Below are 22,097 nucleotides of genomic sequence, written 5' to 3'. Positions count from 1 at the left end.
TCTGTGGGTGCACGATAACCATGAAGGGATGTAGATGGTCTGCAAGGATGAGCACCTGACTTGGACCATTCAGAGATACGTCTAGACGTACCAGAATTCCCAACGTGTGCCAGCTGAACATGCCCCAGACCACTGACTGGCCATCTGCCTGAACAGTTACTTGTTGACATGACGAGTGCATAGCTTCGAGCGGTTTCCACCTGGTACGCACCCTCCCGTCCGCTCGAAATAATTGAAAACGGGACTCATCGGACCAGGAGACCAGTCTCCAATCATCCAAGCTCCAGTGCCGATGTTCTGTCTCCCAGTTGAGGCGTAGAGTCCTGTGTCGTGGTGTTATTAATGGGACTCTGGTGGGTCGGCGGCTCCCATAACCTCTTGCGACTGATGATTGCCTGATGGTCTTGGTGGAAACGTTTCTGGTACCTCCCTCATGGAAGTCGGCCGTGATTTGTGCTACTGTCACTCTCCGGTTGACTGAAACAATGCAAGACAGACGTCGACGGCCACTTTCCTCCATCACCTTACAACGCCCACGCGCTATCCACGATGAGATGTTATTCAGGAAATGGCGTATTCCCGATACACTCTCGATACTGTCGAACGGGGATAGTGCAATTTCTGTACCACCTCCGCGATAGAGTGACCCATGCGTCGGGCACCCACTATCATCCCTCTTTCAAAGTCGGTTAACTCACGACGTTTATCCACACTGACATCGAATTACCGTCTACGTGAATGCAGTGATGCAGTGTACCTATATACCTGTCAAGCGGTGGGTTCACCCTCTAGGTAGAGGGGTGACAACGTCCAATTTCCCAGGAACCAGATACCCATGAATTCTGTCCTTTCAGTGTACAGCTGGTAGGATCGCCGTCCTCCCCACACCGGGTGGAAAAGAGCTGAGTTAGAATCCCGTCGATGACAGGAGAAATTTTTATGGGTTTTTTTTCACAACGTGGCTGAGTTAATCGGTCTCAGGCGAAGGTAGAATGCTTTTTATGGTTTGCTCTCCTGGCAACGCGGATTTCTCGTACAGCAAACAGAAAATCGACCTCAGAACACACGCAATTTACAGACAGTATACACGGAGCAACATGGTCTTAGCCGCCGATGCTCCTAAAATCCAATCCATCGACAACAACTGACCTGAGGATGTTCGCGATGACTCAAGAAGTGGGAGTCAACCTCTCGAAATGAGGACAGCGCTGCAAAATTTCTGAAACTTGTAACAAGAGTTCGTCGTCTGACCGTCAGAATGATGACTGATGAGTTAAATATGAATAAGGAGACGATTCGGAAAATTCTGTATTGAGATTTAGGAAAAAGGAAAGTCTGTGCAAAATTTATGCCTCACAGCCTCACGGATGGGCAGGAGCAATGAACAGTGTTATCGTGAGAAGACTTCATCTAGACTTGTCAAGACAATATTAATTTCCTCGACTGTATTGTGAATGGGATGAAGCGTCAGATTATGCAATGGATTTCAAAATCATTACCAAGGCACAAACATTTCGTTTGAAAGAGAGAAAGAATCAATGCTGCGTTCTATGTACTGATGCTTCAAAGAGTATTGAAGCGTATTTCCCGCGCGAGGTCGCAATTTCGAGAGCAAGTAGCTGATTCTTGTTGCACGACAGTCCCCCGCCCTTTCTGGGCATGTTGTGAAGACATATCTGTCGAAACATGGCTCTCTACAGATCAATCATTCACTGTACTCTCCCGATCTAACATCAGCTGACTTCTTCCTCTTATCCAAGATGAAAACTGGCCCTGAAGGGAAGAAATTGAAGAATGTTGAGAGCATAAAGAAAAACGTAACCGAACTGAACATCATCTCTTTGGACGCCTGTGCTGACTCCTTTCAAAAACTTGTAGAAAGGTGTAATAAATGCATTCAATGAGGTGGTTACTTTGAATAAAAATGAAGCCATTTTTGAGCTCCTTCACTTTGTGCGCTCCTTCTCTTCATTGCACCAGTCTGGGAATTTCATTGCCACACCTAGTATGTGCATAAATTATGCAGACGTTTCAAGTGTCTTTGCATCGACGAGCAAAAATAAAGATAAGGTTAGGATGGATATCAGTTCATTTCTTTTAAGGTAATTTCTGTAATTGGAACTTTCAGTCCAGGACTGCTTTCTACCCTCTTATCAGAATTTGTTGTATTACTCAAGTTGGAACAGGAAGGTACTCTTGTTTGCCATGAGAGCCACACTGATGTATATGTGTGCGTTTAGCACCAAAGAAACTAAGACTATGAGGAGTCAGTATATTGAATCTGTAATTGTGCGTATTCTTCGGTCAGTTTACTATTCTGCTGGATGAAAAACTGACTTCCAACTTGCTGCCCAGTGTGAAAAGAATTAGATATAAAATATGAATCAAATTGTTTTTTTTTTTATATAAATTTTTACAGGAACTAAAGTATCAACGACTACTTTGATATTTAACTCGTCTTCTTCGATTGGGTTGTAATCAAGCAAAAGAAATAATATCGCAATACTTTAATTCCAGATGTTGAAAAAGCCAAAGAGAACTTCCAAGATATTTGTATTTCAGGGAGCAAGCGTTTATATGAGTGACACCATAATTTACGAGCGGTCTTCTACATTCTCGATGCACTTGGAAAAAGGGGAAACAAACAGCTTCTACTTTCTGTCCTCCGTTTGTCAAACAGATGACAGCGACCAAACCTTATTTGTGCCGAGCCAATCTTCTACATCCTTGACGTACATTGACGTTGCAAAAAGAGCAACAAACAGCTTTTACTTTCTGTCCTCCGTTTGTCAAACAGATGACAGCGACCTAACCTTATTTGTGCTATATTGGGCACTAGGTCGCTGTTTACGATGATTGTGGGTAGTCTTAGCCGTTTTCAAGGAAGGTGTCATTTTTTGTTGTTTAGTGAACTGTGGTTTAGAATACGAGTAACTTGGGGAAGTTTCGTGTCGTCTGTGGAATAAAATCTACTATTAGTGGCAATAATTTGGGGATCCAATACGCCTATCGCGTTCTGAAAAGCAATCAGTCACTGTATTGATAGAGAAAGGTTGGAACTCTGAAGTTTTAGGTTTAAATCTTAACTAGTCGGGCAGTCTTAAAGATTCCTATCATTGTATAACACGATGAATTTGTATGTACAGGAGTTTCTGACAAATGGCAATTATCCTGAGTCACCAGAACGTTGACTTCTTGCAAAGACAGATTAACAGGGGATTTAATCGGCCCTCACTGCTGTTCAACTCACACAGCGTATCACCATTCTACCAACAGTAACAATTTAAATCTCACTCCTCTTTGAGGCAAGGTTTCAGCTCATATAAGATTCTCGGTGGAGAATGGAGAAATTTCGTACTCTTTCCCATACACCCCAGACATGTTCTACAGGATTCAGGTGTGAGGATCAGGTAGGATACGCCACTCCACTCTACTATGTCCATGTTTGCTCTTTCTAGAAGTTCCTCAGTCAGCTAAACCCTATGGGAATTGCGTTATTAGTCCATAAAAAGGACTTGCAGACAAAACGCACCGCAGAGCAGCCTCACATAAGGCTAAGGTTTCATTTAGATACTCTCGAGCAGTAAATGTTCCGCCTATCGGAGGCTCCCATCACCTATTGCGGCTAATGATCGCCTGATGATCAATCGCGGCTAATGATGGTGTATCCAACACTGTCGAGGATCACCATTCAGAGGCTGCACTTAACTTATCACAGGAAAGAACTTTACGCCATTGTTGAGTATCTCGAATTGTGGTCTTTGTACTCCATGTTGTTGTTGTAGGGTTTTAGGCGCATCAGCAACTTAGACCATATTGCGCCGTATAAAATATGTCTGTATTTTGAGTGTGTTCTGGGGTCGATTTGCTGTTCACTAGAAAAAAAGCCCGAGGTTCCGGGAATAAAAACCATGCTACTCTCGCCTGATATCTAACTCAATATCTTGTGAAAAAACCCATAAACATTCCTAGTTTCTTGATGGGATTCGAACTCAGATCTTTTCCATTCGGTGTGAGGAGGACGGTGATAATACCAACTGGACAACCCACGAGGGCTGTACACCATGACAAAAGTGACTGTCTTGTGGGATTGTCCACGCAAGTACCACATGGGATATAATCATCGTCGTTCCGACACCTGGTGAAAAAGATGCAGTTTCGAATCTCGCCAATGACCCGTGGAACTTTTATGCACTTATTTCATTCCGTGGCTGAGTTTGGGGGTCTCAAAGTTTATCCTCGGAAATTCGAGTTTTTCGTCCAACAACAAATGCAAATTAACAAGAACACATACAATTTATGGACATATTACACATAAGCAGATGAGTTGGATCTCGGGTAGCCGTAAGATTATAGTTTTTTTTTCTTAGTTTAATGTGGGACCGTTGGTTGTTTTGAACAAAACCATGAATGCTGAGGTTCATTTAGACATACTGGACAATAATGGGTTACCTGTGCTATGGCAATACGTCGGAGAAGAACCATACCTTTATCAGCAGGACTGGATTCAGGACATGAGCGTCGAAAAGTTGGACTAGCCAACCCAGCGCTTTGTTTCAATCCTACAGAGAACCTTTGCGATGAATGGGACTGTCTGGTGCACGCGAGGGGAGACAGCCCATAAAACACAGCTTAACTGGTTGTCTCTTTGAATGCCGAATGAGGAAAATATCTAGGTACATTTGAAAAAAAAAAATGGTGGAGTATGTTCCATGGAGACTAGAGGCTGTCCTGAAGGTTAATGGTTTCAGCTCACATTACCTACTCTATTGGGTATACCTACTCTCTTCATTAAAGGGAGTGTTCTATCAGTAAAAGTATCATGTGTTTGTCTCATGCGATATAGTGCACTTGGGCAGATACGTCGAGATGCGGTATATATGCAATTCAGTGCGAGGTCAAGCAAGACTAACTTGCCGGGTGTCAGAAATGCAGGCTTCTGGCGACGGTGTACTTTTTTTGGGGGGGGGCGATATTTTGTAGTGGATATTGGGCCCTTGACACCAGTGGAGCAATATTTGAAAGCTGTAAGTTATCTAGAATTTTTTTCCAACTGGGCGCATCCCTACATGGCCGCAATATTTTTTCGTCTGCAAATGGATTCGTCTAAAAGAATAATGCGCAATGTTACAAAGCCAGAATTATACAGAACTGGTTCCAGGGACATGACAGTGAATTCAACTTATAGTGGGCTCTCCAGTCACCAGATCTCAATTCAGTTTAGTGTCTTTGGGATTATGTGGATGAGCTTTTTGGAACAGAGATTTACAACCATTCAGTTTTCTACAACTGTGGGAAGTAACTGAATTAACCTAGAATAGTATCTCTGTGGCACGGTTTCGAAACCTTCTGGAGGTGGGGATACTCTCTACAAGTTTCTGGTGTGTAAAGACTAGAATCTTGCTGTATTCTTGTAAGGCCGTGGTTGTTCTCTGCTTTAACTAGGATATCTTGTCCGAGTGTGCACGCCTTTTATATCTTACTCAATGGTGGTACCACCATCAATTGCTCTCGTGTGATCTTCTGAATTAACGATTGCTTCCGAGGGGTGAGATGTCTCAAAACATATTGGAGGGTAGTATCGAGGGCGGTTAAGCTTAGTAAATTTAAGAGTAGCGCAAGTATGGTTTTTCAAGCATGGTAATGCTTGAAAAACCGAAAAATATAATTTTTAAAAGCTTGAGACCACATTACATATACTCTTCCCTCCCTCCCTTAAATAAAAGTTAGATATGCGCTTAAAATAGTCTTTCCAGAACTGTCATTTCAAAATCATTAAAACCTACAGCATTTGATAACAAACGTTTGTATAGCAAACATTTATAAACAAAATATAAAAAAAGGAAATTAAGAAGATTGTGTTTTAAAGGAATTATTTCTAAGAAATGTTGATATTTTACTAAGAAAGCACACGAATTTTTTGAAATTTGTAGTACATCATTAAACATATAGTCCTTAGCGAGGAACTATTATTTTGAAATGTAGGACTGGGTTTATCCGTGAGTGGAGTTGTGAAAGAATGAGCGTAATTGGATCTATATTGCAAGGAAATGAAGACGCATCATTGCAACACATTGGGTCGGATTATGCAGATTGAGGCATCGAGGCAATGCGTTCTATGGTCGGTTTTCTCGTTTGCTGGATAAAAAAACTCGAATTTCCAGAAGAAAATAAATGTGCAGTTCTTTCTAGAAAGGCAAAGAAAAAGACAGAAAGAAAAAGAGAAATAGAAAGCAAAAGGGATCGAACCGGTGGTCTCTGGTTCTTATTTTATGAAATCGATATTGTTTGTTTTAAGTCTTGTCAGAATATTGATTAGCCAGAAAGGGCTTACTCCCATAATACCACAATGACTGCAAAGAAACTCTTTACATAATCCAACGGTGACCCAATTTCAAATCTGTTCTTTACCCTTCCAGCCCAGTCCCGTTTTGAAAAGAAACCCATCAACAATCACCACTTCCCCAGTTAGCAACACTTTCAAAAGATCTAACTGAAAAAGAAGGGGGACAAAAAAAAAACCGTAGCTTTCTTTCATCCGGTCACCCCTCTCTCTCTCTCTCTGAACTCCCTGTCTGGGTCTTGACCCTACATGGACATTGCCGTTATGAGTAGTTTCGGGAACAACAACTCTCCGTTATCTCCTGGGGCCATTCTTCTACCCTACCTGTTTACGATGATCAAGTGCCGTACGCAGTAACAGACGCCTGGGTGGGAAAAAAATATATAGGGGAGCGTCCAGACGACTGTTTGTTCCCCGTCTGGGAATGTCCGAGACCTGGGGAAAGGGGGGAAGAGAAAGAAAGAGGGAGGGAGGGGTTATTCCACTTTACTTCAATGCCAGGTATAAGAGCGAATAAATGAGAAAGAAGAAAGACAGAAAGAGAAAAAGAGAGAGCAAGGAAGGAAGGAAGGGTGTTGTTAGATGCTGGGTCACCGTGTAAACAATCGACATGAGACAATTCTGTGGGTCAAGGACATCGTTCGGTTCAACTCTTGACTTTAAAGAACTTCCCCCATCATTTCCAGGTGTCCAAAGGTAAGTTCTCGATGACTCCTTTGCTATCTGCCCCAGAAAGATTCTAGGAGACAGAGGTCACAAACACCGCTGCTGACTTAACCTGAAGGTCACAGCTAGCCATCATTATACTTAAGAAATTACTATGGCGCACAGTATTGACTATAGAAGGCTCAGTAGGGTGAACTTATTGTCAAATTACTTCAATGCCAGATGCAGTTTCAGAGCGAATGCCAATATTTTAACACAAATTTTAAGCTTCAGTAGAGATCTCTTTAGACCACCTCAAACCTCAGTCAGTTGTTTTTCTACTTTAAAAGAAGCAATTAGAAAATAAGGAAGCTCGAAGATCTAATAATGCACGCTTGCTAAGCAAATTATCTCCTAAAGGAATAACCTATTTTCTTTCCCAACAGCTCAGGGGTCTTATTACAGAGGGGTCCTTGGAGCATTATTTAAACGTTGGCCCGCTATCATTAAATCAGCCATCTTAAATGTTGAAGCTCGCCGAAGAAATTCCTTCAGTTGAGACAATGGAAGCTACATCATGTTATGGGGATGCCAAGGTAGTAATTAGGGGTTAAATTGTCGACACTTTCACAGCCACCTTACTGGAACAAATGACAATAACACGGTGAGAAAGACACCTGTGAATTATCTCTGTGTGCTGCATGCGTGTTCTATTCCTACACTTCTAAAAGTGAAACCCAACTAGGTCAGCAACCTAGAAAAACTGGTCTGCTCTGCCTACACGACACTGCGAAGCCTGGGTTTATTTAGACAGAATGGGAGGGGAAAGACTGATGCCGTGCAGAATTTGCTTACGAATTTCTTCGTTCTTGTCTCCTATAAACTTAAGGTGGTGGATACAAGTGGCGAATGAATTCAGACGCCCCCGTGTGATGATACAGAGCAAGGTTCCAACCTCCCCTTTTGCTTTTTACATTCGTATCATGTAGCATGAGTGATGTTTTTTAAAGAGTCGACTATCAGCATGCGAGGTGACTTCTAATACCACACTTGTTGAGGGTGTGGGTTCATGGAAATGCTGTTTCCTCGATGTGCACACTAAACCCAAAAAGATATCACTTTCATCTCTTTCCAAAGAACGTTGAGTATATAAGGTGATTTTGAACCTCGTTCAACTAATGAAGCAACCACACCAAAAGGAAAATAAACTGCAGATTGATAAGAAACAACCTTACTTGTATATGCACTAATTTTCAAAAGTAAACGGACGCAAGAATCTTTCAGAGAACCTTTTATTGAGAAAATATTTAATAGCGTGTCTACGCATCTTTCGCCTTAATCAAATACAGCATCCTCGTCAGTAAACCGTGAACCAATTTTTAATAATAGAGAAGTGGACGTTTCAGTTCATCTCAAAGTGGAGTTGGGTCAGAGTTCTGGGGAGGCCAATGAAGCTATGCATGCTCGTGCGTCCAAACAAAGTCATTATAGGCTGTGTAGTATGACATGGTACATTATCATACTGAAACAGAAATGGACTCACCTGCTACTACAGTTTAGGAGGAGTAGAGCTGTCCAAAATCAATGGTACAGATTCATTACCAATATAGCATCCCTGGCAGCATGATGGGTATATTGTATGGTACCTTTACGTACAATAAAGATTAATTAATCCAATGATGACTCCCATTTGGATGTCGCTAAGTTCCGCGCTTTGACCCATTCATTGTATTTCGTTGATCTTCTAACTCCTTTCCTTTGGGAAAAATCCTCGCTGATTTTTCCCAAAGACCAGGTGTGTGCAGATACTTTTAGCAGTATATAGTGTATTTCAACTTTAATATTCCATTTCGGAGATTTTATAGATTTAAATATTCTCTTTTTGATCTGGTTTGGCTGAAAATCTCTTCTCCTCATTGGATCCAATTGCTAACTACGAAAATCATTGAGGATTGTTTGGTTTTCCCTCAACTGATATATATCTTACTTTCTTGTATCTACTACATTCATAATTTTTCTAATATACTGCTTGGTCACTGTATTAGGACCATGGAGGTTTTGACTATGTGCAACAGTCTATGAAAAATATGTCATTCTAAAAAGTCACGTAGTGTGCTTTGTCTATTAAGCCGTTTGTGACCAAGGGACCATATAAGTTCACGGTAACAGGGAATCGGACTTCCTAACAGGTATGATATTAACTAATGTTATTAGTGTCTTTAACGAATGGAAAAAAATCTGTAAAAACATCCAGGAACAGACACAAAAGCAGATCTTTAAAAAAATGGGCCCTCAAGAGGAGTTACAGGATATCTAAGAGTGGTTTAATTTGGTTCAAGCTGGAACCGTAAGATGGTTACGGCACAATTTAAACATTCTTTGCGCTAAGTTTCTTTTATCATCAAGGCGCGTTGTGATACGCTATAAATAGATATATGGGACCGTGCTGAGTATCGTATCACAGCTTAGTGGAAAAGTGCACAATCCTCGTGGATAGCACAGTTGGTAGGATCGTCATCCTCCCCACACCGGGTGGAAAAGACCTGAGTTCAAGTCCCGTCAATGACGCGAGGAGTTTTTATGGGCCTTTTTCACAACGTGGCTGTTAATCAGTCTCAGGGAAGAGTAGTATAGTTTTTGATCCTGGAAACTGTGGTTTTTTCGTCCACCAAACAAAAAATCGACCTCAGAACAACGCAATTTATGGCCTTAGTTGCTAATGCTCCTAAAATTACAACAACGACTAGTGCATAACACGGAAATGAAACCTTTGGCATTATTTAAAAGCAACTCAAAACCTTAATTAAAACTTCACCAAGTTCTGTTTTTGGAAAAATACACAGAATTTTTCGGGATGCTGTCCCCGTACTTTTGATAGTGCACTATACAGGACACAGTAATTCCCGAAAAGTTATATTTAAAAACAAAGACTAGTTAATATTAAATATAATGATGCCCCTTGTGCAAACTTTGTTTCTTTAAATAAGTTAGGTAGTGCACGCTTGCATTATATTTTGGTCGAGTTCGATTATGATGTGCCTAAAACCTTCTAAACACTTCTCAAGAAATATTCACCAAAATTTCACCACGTGTTGGGTAGGCGTAAGGTGTTGTGTAGCAGTTCTTTTTATCAGGGTGGAAGAATGCACAGAGGATTTGTGCGATGACTGGTGTGATATTTGGTGCAAAGGTCAAAAGGAATGCTCAAAATAAGTGCAGAAATTTCGGAAAGGATCGAAGTTGATGTTCCAGAGGAACCAATAAAATCTGTGATAAAAAAATTTAGCGTCTATCTGACTTTCCTTCACGAATAATTCCCGAAACATTCGAATTTATAAATATTTCTTCAGGTTGTGGGAACTAGGCTTTTCTCTTCAACTGTGGAATTGGTGATTGATCTTAAAACCTCCTTAGAGATTAAGAGAAATACTCCGAAAATTTGGTGTAGACTTGATGTTTTCTTAACGAATAATACCAAAAATGAAATATACTTTCATTTAGATACGACTGAGTGGTAACTTTCCTCATAAAGTGACCTCTGTACGTCTGTCCTCAGCCACTGAGGACAGACGTACCGGCATGAGTACCTCGGAAACTGCAATCCTGCTTGGGTTTTTACAACTGTGTTTTGGTCCCATAACCAAAGAACTTCCGGCGAACGGGACAAACTGATAAGACTTGTTGAGGGCTACAGAAAAGGCCACAGTCAGTCAGATTACAATCCATTGCAAAGGTGGTAACCAAACAGGCATTTCAGAACACACAACTCATCGTACCTTGTCATGGATGTGGGCTATCGTAGCCAACAAACGGACCAGGTTCCACTCTTGTAAACCAAAACACAATAAGGTACGGATACAGTGGTCTGAAGAACATCGACACTGGACAGAGTAAGATTAGGGAAACGTTTCCTGGTCTGACAAATCCCGGTTCCTGCCCTTTCATGTTAATAAGAAGACCAGAAATGGCGAAAACTGCTTGAATCCTTCCAGGTACTCATGTTGTTTTCATTGTGCAAGTGCTAGTGTCAACAATGCACACTGGGGATAGCCGTGGAGTAATATTTAGATGCCACAGTTTACCTGGAAATAGTTTTCAATCAGGAGCATCCCTACATAGCTGCAACGTAACCGTCTGCGAATGAGTTCTTTCAACAGGATGATGCTCTAAGTCACAAGGTCAGAATTGTACAGAAGTGGTTTTAGAAACATGAGAGTGAATTCAGAGTACTGCTGCTAGCCGCCTCAATTTCCAGATTTCAATCTAGTTCAGAACCCGTAGGATGAGGTGTAACGAGCTGTTTGGAGTAGAGATCCGGAACAATGGAATTTGAAACAACTGTGAAAGTTCAGTCAACGTGGAACAACATCCTTATACTACGCTATCAATATCTCACCCACTCCATCCCACGAAGAACGGGATAAAAGGATGTTCTAAGGGCTAAAGGGAGACCTACTCGATATTAGGTAGGTGCATCTAACAAAGTATACGCTCAATATAGATAACTTTAGGAATTTTAAGAAATTTCTCCGAATTTCTTTTGGCCTAATTTTAATGAAATTTGGGATGGCTCAATTTCAATTTTATCTTTAGAAACACGAATAAATCGCAATAAATCCAAAGAGTAACGTGGGTTGGCAAACGGATTATTTTTGAATATTGATATTACTAGGTCAATATCGATAGAAAAATGGTGAATGTGGTTTATATGATAGCAATTTAATATATTATTAAGAATATTTTTAAGAATTTATAATGTCTAATATCCTGGTTCTTCTTCAACTTTTCCAAATGTTAGTCTGCTGTTATTGAAACTGCACAAGGGCGGTCTCTGAGCGCCCGCATCGTTCCATCCTTTACAGCACTCCTCGGCAAAAGTAAAAACAGCTTTTGAGGTCGGCGAACCATAAAGGGGTTCCACCTATGTCTAGTGAAACCCTAGAATGAAGGCAGCAGCTGATCTCCGTCTCTTCAGTAATAACACCCCCCTTAGGAGAACCTATTGGAGAATGACTCCTTTCTGTCTCCTCTTCTGTCATTCCTGAATCCCGACTGGTTCGTGTGTGTGGGTGAGGGGCATAAAAGAGATTATTGTTATTTCAAAAAAATTATTTATAGGCGCCACCTGGTGATACTAAAGCATTATAATATCTTTATAACACACTAATATCTCCACGCTATTCTAAAGATTGTGACTTCAAAGAACAAATGTGCAATACCCTCACGCGTGGAGTCACGAATTTTTAATCCACACTTGCAGCTCTACCTGGTGGTGTATAACACAACCGGGCTAAGTGTGGATACAAGAAAAACATTAAAGAAATCTCCTTTAATGTACGTTTTTTCTTATGTCCTTGACTTTAATGTTTTCTTAAAGAAAATTTCCAAGAGTTTGAGACTTATTCAAGGGCGTCTTATTTTTCACTAATCACTAGTGACATCTCACGGTAATTGGCAAAGACCCAAATATATTTTTTGGGTTTTCAAAACAGAGTTAATATGCCCTCGGACTCGTACAAGCTCGCGCACACACGCACGCAGGGTTTTCATACTAAGACAGATGTTAGAAACCATTTTTGGGAAGGGCTACTTTAAAAATTGAATACTGTTCCATACAATCGTATTGGCTCCAGGCGTGTGAGTGGCCTAGAAAGTTGCTCGCGACTAAAAACAACCCCTTATACTTACTTTCTCTTTTTCCCTCTCCCATTACAAGACAGGAGGCGCTCTTTAAATTCTGAGGTCAAACCAGTAAAGGAAAGAAAAAAAAAAAAGGCTCGCATTTTTACCTCTCTCTCATTCTCTCTCTCTCTCTCTCTGGACAGTAAATCTTAGTGACCTAGAAACCAGCGCTTGTTTTTCTACTAGCTGCTGTACTATTGGCTGCTCTTACAGGTGGCTGGAAGAGGGGAGGAAAGCAAAAGAGGGCGCCACCAACGAATAGTGTACCCGAAGTTTACTCCTCTAGAGAAACCGAACATGAATGTGATTTAAAATAACGCGGTGGCCTCTCTAGAAAAAAAAAAAAACATTGCTGGCTGTTTTGACATGTGGATTGGGGGGATGGTGCAAGAGAGGGAGAGACGCCGAGCACGTGAGCCCGTAAAGATGGAAGAAGAAGACGGTGTCGCGCAGAACATTTTTTGAAACCGAAGCAGTAAAAATCCGCGAGTTTTTCCACAGTTTTAAGCCCAACGATCTTCGGGTCGGGCAGGCACATGTGCTCGTGCATCGATGCAGAGGATCACGTGGACTCTTTTACGAGACAATCACTCGGCTGTAACAGTTGCCCGGAAGCCCCGAGCTTCTGAAAGTGACCTGGTTTTCCGTTACAGCTCGCTAATTAACCAGCAGTCGGTTGGTTTATTTTTTCGTATACGTGTGTGAGTGCGTGCAGAGTTTGACGTTTTACTCTCGTGTGTATGTGTGTGTGTGTGTGTGTCTCTGTGTGTGTGTTTGTATGTGTGTGTGTGTGCGTACGTATTTCCCCTCCAATGACTTAAGGTTGCTGATTAGAAAGTAGAAAAACATCCTATTAAGAAGTTGGTGACAGAGGCAAGTCTTGCTTGGTGTTAAAGTGATGAACTCTGAAAGTTAGGAATGAAGCTGGATTTTTGCGAAATGGACACGCCTGTCTTAGACATCCCTCCTCAGCATCCAAGGTGGCTTAACTGGAAAAATAAAAGTAAGTATCCTCTATTTACCTTTAAAAAAAAAAAAAAAACCACGTGTCAAGAATGTTAATACTTACAACCGGAATTTTAAATTAATTGATGAAAATTAATTTAAAATTCCACCGCCATCTTTGCTGTTTATATTATGGTAAATTAATTTCTTATCTTGACTTCCTCTGTAGCTGAGTAGTTAGTGGTACCGGCGAGAATTCAGCAATACTCGCATATGAGTTGATCGGACCGTGGTTCTAGCACACGTAACTGCTAAATACAGCGCTGTTCTTGTATTATATATATGTTGTAAACTGCCCTGCCCCACTGTGGTCGTCCCGAGTATAAATAAAATTTATTTTTTTATTATTGTTACCATAGTAATGACAGTTCTCCTCATAGCAACGACACAGGACAGGATAAACTAGAGTAGAAGCTGCTCCATCATCCTTAGAATCCTGTGAGTTGTTTGGTTGAGATGAAATAGCAGAATTCTGTTACAGTTTGATCACGTTACGTTAACGGCATATGATGTTGATGGAATATCGCGTGTGATGTGTTAATGTTAAGTTATTACTACGTTATTTTGTGTTAATGTTAAAATTGCTCAACCATTAAAAGCCAGCACTAATTTAAAATCTCCACAAGTGCCGGATTTTAAAAGTTTACTGTGTTATGTTTATATAGATCGGGAATGTTTAAAAAATTCTATAAGCTGCTAATTTGCATAAGAACATTATGGAATTTGTTTTTTTATAAACTAAAGTATTTAAACTAAACAAATTCTGGATAAGTCAGCTAAAATTTTGAACTACAAATTTTAAATTAAGTGGTTTTTTTTTTTTAATTTCAAACGATTTTTGGATTTTAAAAAACATTTTTCCATTTGAAGTAAATTTTGATTTCGAAAATGATTTTTGGATTTAAAAAAAAAAAAACGATTTTCGGATTTTTTGGATCTTAAATTAATTTTTAGATTCGAGAATTTCGAAATTAATTTTTGGATTGGAAAAATTTTACATTAATTTTTGGATTAGAAAAATTCTATATTAAGTTTTGGATTTGAAAATTTCGAAATTAATTTTGGATTTGAAAATTCTGAATTTTTTTAATTTAAATTTTTTTTATTTGAAAATCGCGAAATTTATTTCTTTTAGATTTTAAATTTAATTTTGGGATTTTCAATTTTAAAAGGCTTAAATTACTTTTTTGGATTTAAACAAATAAGTGACAAATGATATTTCTAAAAATGCCTTCAGACATCTCGACCCACTTTAAAGATTTATAAAATCTTCAAATTTTTACATTGAATTTGATCAGACAGAAGTGTCAATCCAAGACACAAAATTACAATTCATACTTTAAAAAAATAATAAAAGGAGGCCATTCTTCGGAGAAAGTTATGCTGCTAGCAGCCATAATCCTCTGCATACATTCTGTGTTCCCATTTTATCTCTGTTGGAACACTTTCTCTCTACTCACTTTCTTCCGGTTCGCTAACTAAAGGAATGACCCATATTTCTCTTTCCCCCTATCAGTTATTATCCACGGGGGGAGGTAGGAGAACAGCATACATTGTTATTCTGGTCCAGCAGTGTGTCATCTGCAAACTTCTAGTTGCTATGACCCGAAGAAAATCAGTCGACAAGCGAATAGCTTATTGTACGAAACTCCCTTGGCTGATATAATTACCTTGTGACCTAAAACTATTGTGGTGATAAGTGGAATAGTAAATTATACGCAATTATCTTTTCACAAAAGGAAGATAACAAAGAAGAAGGGGTAGGAAGTATAATGGCGGACTATTAATTCTTTTTTGGAGCTATACGCTGGATTAAAAATAGGGTGAGTGCTTATGATTCCTAGATGGAACCACACGACTATAAATTATGTTTGAATTCATTTAATCAAACATGTAGATGGAGAATCACGAACAGAAATTTTTGACGTTTAACACAAATCAAAGAATTCTTTATTAGAAAAGATCTTAGTTTCATTGAAATTGTTTTTTAAGGTATTTAAATATTTTTAAATCAGATTTAAAAATCAAATATCTGCTCTAATTTTCTTTTTCGACGTAGGGCAAGTCACAACAAACGTTGAGACTTGCCCACTTGAATCCAACCACGGAAATTTGTCGCCAATGTATCATTCAGTGCAGGTCAAATAAAAATTAAGATTCCAATAAAAAGATATTTTCTTTTTACTCGAAGAAAATAGAATTGAAGTCAAGGCTCACAAAAAATTCAGCAGTGACCTGTTTATTTCTTTTGTGCGCCTTAATATCATTCGGAATAAGTGCTAACAGTCGGATTTCTTCTTATTTAATGAGTCTATTTTTACTAAAATGAAATAAACGCAGTCGTGTTTTTCTCAGGGGCTATTTTGAAAGTGCAAATAATGTCGGCGTCGTTAAAGAACTTCAATTAGGCTGTCGCTGATGTAGAAAGAGCCAGTTCCACCCTACTTGTCTCCAGGTGATAACCAACCCGAAATAATAAAATGTGTTGTCACCTTGGACTGCTGTTTGCTCTGCGCCTATAAATAGCAACAGCGATCTTGGCGAAATGGGAAAAAATATTGTAAATAGGTCAGAGTCAAATTAATCCCCTCATTCAAAGAAATCACAGTCAGCCTCGTGAAGCGGAACTACACTCAGGTGAAGGAAACAGTCCATACACACACTTCCAGCATCTTTCTACACCCATTCTGGTATTTCCCATATACCCGCATAGCTTTGATGTTACTCACTTTAACTTTCTGTTCTTCTTCTTCTTCTTCTTCTTATTCTTTTCTCTCTCTCTCTGAGTTTCTATTTTTATTAATGAAAAAGCGTTCTTAGCGATTTGTTATTTGCAATTTTATTAAGGACATCACAAGAACATTTCAAATTTCTCTATTCTTTTTTAAGATTCAGCTCATCTGAATCGGGTTGCCACTCATACCCACTGCACCATCCTCGTTCGTGATATAGCGGTTATGATCCCTGAGCTTCTACACCATGTAAGAAACAAAACTTGATTCGAATTATGTAAAGATGGGTCTTGTAAGCATTGTGGCCGAGTTATTAGGTCTGTGGCAGGTCACCAGGGTTACCTCCTCAGAAACACAGATTTTTTTATCTAGCAGGACAGATAAACCGATCATAGAAGACACGCAATTTATAGATACAATACACTGGCACCTCCTAGCTTTAAATACCTTGATGAAAAAAATAAACGAATAATTTCTTAATTTGTAGACGAAATTTGAAATTTATCAATATGTTTTAATTATCCTTGACGTTAGCACGAGTTCTAAATGCAAAGTGTTGCGATTTGCCCTATGCCGCTGTTTTCACACTGGTATTTAATAAGAACTACTCATTAAAAACGGTTCTTCACTCTACTCCAATGATGAAAACATGATTGAGTGAGTTACACTTATAAATTTTTGTATGAGATATATGGCCCGATGGATGCGCTCCTAGGTGACCCTGGGATAATGTACTATACATAGTTACCAAACGCATGTTATGCGTTACAATCCAAAAAAAAAAAAAAAAGTGGAGCTAGCAATTCACTCCGCGTCGTTTATATCGGGCGTTTATAAAACTATAAAAACTCAACTTCCCTCTAGATGACTGTACCGGAAATCTAAGTCGGAAACTAAAAATGAAACTTTTTTTCCATTCCGTGACGGGTATTGCTACCAAGTTCACAGGGTGGTTGTAATGTCTGGTGTTACTGTTGGTGGGGAAACTCTCTGACTATCCTACAGGTGTTCAGGATTGCAACTTTCTGGAGTTCCTGGTAGGTGTTCTCTGGGAGACCTATTGCTGCTAGGCTGTTATGTAGGGTCTTTGGCACCATACCTGTGGTTGACACAATGATCAGGATGGTCGTTACTTATTGCATATGCCACATCTCTTTCATCTCCTGTCTTAGATTCGTGTACTTCCTGATATTTTCCTCGTGGGTTTTCTGGAGGTTGCCAGTGTTAGGCACTGCTATATCAACCAGATAGGTAGCCTTTTCCTCCTTGTCGACAACGGTTATGTCTGGTTTATTGTGCGGGAGTGCCTTGTCCGTTATTATGGCGCGATCCCAGAACAGCTTGCGGGTTGAGGGTTCTGATATATTATCCTGACAACACGGTCCGGTTGTGTCTACGAATGTACTCCATCTAGGTACTCCATACTACCTTGCGTCCTGCAGTGATGCATTAGATCTTTTCTAAAGCCAGGCGGCATCATCGATATGTGTCATCTGACACTATAGGCTCATTTGCGATGTATTTTCAATACTTCCTGGTGTTGATTACCTGGTCTTGGACGGCGAGCATGAATCCTTCAGTCTCGGGGAAAGAGTGTCCAGTTCGTGAGCCATGCATTAAAGGACATTATAGGTCACTGTAGTGGCTGCAATGATAAATCTTCTTTGCCCATCTTTCTAGCTTCGTTTGTTCCGTCCGGGAGGGAGGGGATTCCTCGTTAAAGTTGAGTGGGATATGCCGCTTGTCTACCTTCCTTATGGCCTGGTAGAGTGTTGCTTTGTTTTTCTGGGAGTAATCCTTCGGGTTAGACATCGCTGTCTTCTGTTGCTCGATGATGTTTAACTGGGCCCTTCTTCCCTCTTTCTGAGTTACTGTTAGTCTCTCCATTGCCGGTTTCGGGTGGTGCTGGTGGCTCTGAATCGTAATTGTCCTTGTCTTTCTCATGATATCCTCCAGCTCGCTGTTAGTCCATTCTATGATCACGAAGGAGTATGCTAGCACTGGGACTGCATAGGTGTTTATGGCTTTATCTGTGTTACCTCTGTTCAGCTTTCCTTTGGGCAGTCTTCCGAGTCTCTGATGGCATGTTTCGGTCAGTCAGCCCTTCATTACACGAATCTGATGCAATTTGTGTGTCTTGCATTTGTCTAGACTAAATTCCATCCTGATATCATTGCTGAATGCTAAATTTTTTAGTGATCTGGAGTAGTTGCTGGAGTTGTTTCTCGATTGCCGCTTAGAGCTTGATGTCATCCATGTACATCAGGTGGGAGATGGTGTACAGGTTTTTCCTTCCTTATTTGAGGTTATATCCATACCTGCTGTTGTTGTTGAGCATGGTGGATAGCGGGTTGAGTGCTAGACAGAACCACAGTGGACCCAGGGCATCTCCCTGAAGGATTCCTCTCCTAGTGGGGATCGGTCTGGTTGTGATGTTCTCGACCTTGATGGTAGAACTCCATTTTTCCATGGTTGCTTGTAGGAAGTTTGTCACTGTTGGATTGATATTGTAGGTGTTCAGCGTCTGTATTAGACAGCTATGAGGCGCGGAGTTAAAGGCCTTGCAGTAATTGATGGTTGTGGTGCTTCTTGTAAACTTGCTCTATAACTGCGGCATCTATGGTTAATTGCTACTTGCACCCTTTGCTCATCCGCTTGCATCCTTTCTGCTGTTCGGCCATGATGTTCTGGCTCTCTAAGTGGTCTGATATCTTCTTGGTTATGCAGCTGGTCAGGAGCCTTGCACATCGTTGGGAGATAGGTGATTAGTATGTATTTCGCCGGGTTTCTTGTATCTTGGTCTTTAGCCTTCATATATGACTATGTTATTCCTTGAATAAGAAACTATGGGATTGTCTCTGGATGCCTCATCATTCGGTTGAACTGCTCTTATTATTATTATTTTTTTATGATTATTATTATTATTTTCTATTAGCCTTTATTAATATAAAATTCCAGGATCATTAAAAAGACTGTGAACTGGAACAAGGTTATGCAATGACATATAAATTAACATATTCCATAAATACCCGGCAACTTTGAGTTAATGATACATGGTTGCAGACAGACAGGAATTTATTATTTACGCTGCTTTATGGAGACTCATAAGAACGTGGATATTTATGATTATTAACCAATACTCACCCCATTCAAATGAATGAGAAATAGTTAGGCGATTTTTGGTACAATATTTAATTGAATTGTAAACGACGCCGTTATCTTCTACAGCTTTATTTATGTTTCCGTGCTACAGTACTGCCCTCTACAATATTTGGCTATTCTTCAATTTGCACAATATGTGTATTAATTAAAGTTCACTACTTTTGTTTTTCTTAATGATTACCTGCGCCTTTTCATAGTAATCTATCAAGAAATAACCGTGTTGTTTGATCAATTATACACAATTACTTTAATTAAGATTCCTATTAAAATCGAAGGCTTATTTGAAAGCTACGAAAGCGTGAATCTTAAGTTCTTGATTCCCATCATTAGAACAGGATTCTAAATATTAATCTTTCAAAAACTATTCATAATTAAAGAGATTTTTAGTATAAATTTTATGTAGCCATTTGAATACTAATATTTAAGTTTATTTTGTTGATTGTTTTTCCTATTATTTTCAAAAGAAATTAATAATTATAAATGTAAATTTATCAAACACTTTTCTTGTTTTTTTTTTTTTTTAAGTTGGTACCGGTAAGATCGAACTGGAAAAAAATTCACAATTTTTTTGAGGGGTGAAGAGTGGGGGAAATTTTGATGTTCTGGTTTAGCGTTGGTGTTATTAAGGCCAAGTGATGCACAGAAGCGTACTTTTCTGCATCATTGACAAAAATAAATAGATAATAAATCCCAGCATTTTTTGCGCATCAGTTCCGATTGTGATTGCTTTAGCCGACTCACTGTGACAAAAACCTGCTATTTTGATCTGGCGTGTACTCTAATGATTAATCTGGAGGTCGTTAGCGTGTGAGATAAGAGGTTTACTTTATTTCCAGTAATTCAGAAAGTTTAAAAATAGCCTAATTAAAAATTTCATGCTTGTATTTTATTATTATTATTTTTTATTATTTTATTTTTTTTCATTTTTCAAGATAAATATTTTTATTTTAATTCTTGGCTCTCTTGCTTTCTAAAGTAATGTATTAATTATGTATCGTATTACAGATTGTGCATTAATTTCTGAACTAAATTAATGCACAGTGCGTATTTATTCATTGTAATTTATCCTATGGCCGAAAAGGACTGCTATTCGGCTTTATTTACGCTGATTATAACGGTTGAATTTGACAGTGAGATTGGCAAACAGTGGTAAGCAACACGCCAGCTCCGAATAGCACTTTTAGTCATAGTGAATTGGCAGTAACAATCACAGTTTCAGTCACAGGTCGGAACTGAGGCGCTTTGAATGCTGGGAATGCTTGGACATAATATAGGACTGTATTTGTTCCTTTTGCACATTTGAATTGGTGTTGTTCGAGTATGGTTTACGTTGTCCTATTTTTCTTAATTACATTTTTTAAATCTGTTTGGTTACTATTTGAATGTCATAAAATACGACACCATATAAAAAATCTCTTCTCATTTTATTTTTCATTCGTAATTTCATATGGTTTCCATTCCTGTGATGATTATTTATCGTGAATATGTTTCTGATCAGCAAATTACATTAAATACTTAAAATTACAGTAAATTAATTACATAAAATTACAGTAAATTAATTACATAAAATTCATATTTAAACACATTAAATTCATATTTATTTATAATAATTTCATTTTAATATAGTAAGAGCCAGTTCCCGATAATGCGAATCTCATTTATCCGAAATTATTTATTATATTGAAGGGAAATTTGTATATTCTACAATATTTTCGACATACTGTTAAAAATTAGTGGTTTACGAATATTTATTACCGGCATATCTCCCACCGTAACACACCCTGCATCCTCCCCCACCGTGAAAATTAAATAAACCCACCAAGTGGAAATAAAACTCACATTACACGTTTCGAATAGCTTTCACCGGAAGTGACGTAACTTTCCTTTTTCAACTTTCGTTGACCTACATGTAGAAGGAAACGTTATATCCAAGAAAAGAGAACAGGCTAGGTAAAAAAAAAAAAAAAAAAAAAGGCAATCAAGCGGAGTGAGAAACACAATCCATCTCACATGGGCGCATCGAGGACGCCACAAACTTCATAACTTTCATCCCGAGTGCAACTGGACGTGACGTCATCGAGGTGTTCTCTATGCACGTGAGGATCGGCAGGCAGTCATGATAAAAAAGGGGGGTGCGAAATCGAATGTCTCCAACGGGCATCCGTACGAAGGCAGGTGTGCCCGAGAAACAGCGTTCTCCAAAAATAACGCTTCTATTAAAGAAAAAGGAGGCCATATCGAGGGCGAAAGCGGGTCACGATGTGGATGTAGGCTCTATGAAAGGAAAAGTTAGATCTAATAACATACACTTCCTTCTTTCTGTCCCTGGCGACCACGCTTTTATACCCCCCGTTCACCTTCCCTTCCCCTCCTTAACCTCATGTACCCATTGCTTTTGCGGAAGTGTGCTATTTACATGTCATGCTATTCAATTTGGCAGCGGCAGCCCCCATTTCGGCACAAAATTTTATTACTTCCGGAAATATTTATTGTTTATGTATAATAAGAGCTGAAATTTATATCGAGAG

The 22,097-nt window shown here is 39.3% G+C and overlaps 1 protein-coding gene across 1 annotated transcript in view; it reads left to right on the top strand.

Moving 5' to 3' along the window:
• Positions 1-13,457: 13,457 nt before the first annotated feature.
• Positions 13,458-22,097, top strand: part of LOC150090074 (uncharacterized) — an 82,860-nt gene continuing 74,220 nt past the window's right edge. The window contains exon 1 of the mRNA XM_090389747.1: positions 13,458-13,673. The gene's annotated coding sequence lies outside the window, so the exon portion shown is untranslated. The remainder of the gene's footprint in view (positions 13,674-22,097) is intronic.

This window comes from Mastigoproctus giganteus, chromosome 2 (assembly GCF_048544385.1).
Source record: "Mastigoproctus giganteus isolate SK-2022 chromosome 2, ASM4854438v1, whole genome shotgun sequence".
NCBI lineage: Eukaryota > Metazoa > Arthropoda > Arachnida > Uropygi > Thelyphonidae > Mastigoproctus > Mastigoproctus giganteus.
The sequence above is the reverse complement of the archived record's forward strand: the minus strand, read 5'-3'. Positions and strand labels throughout refer to the sequence as shown.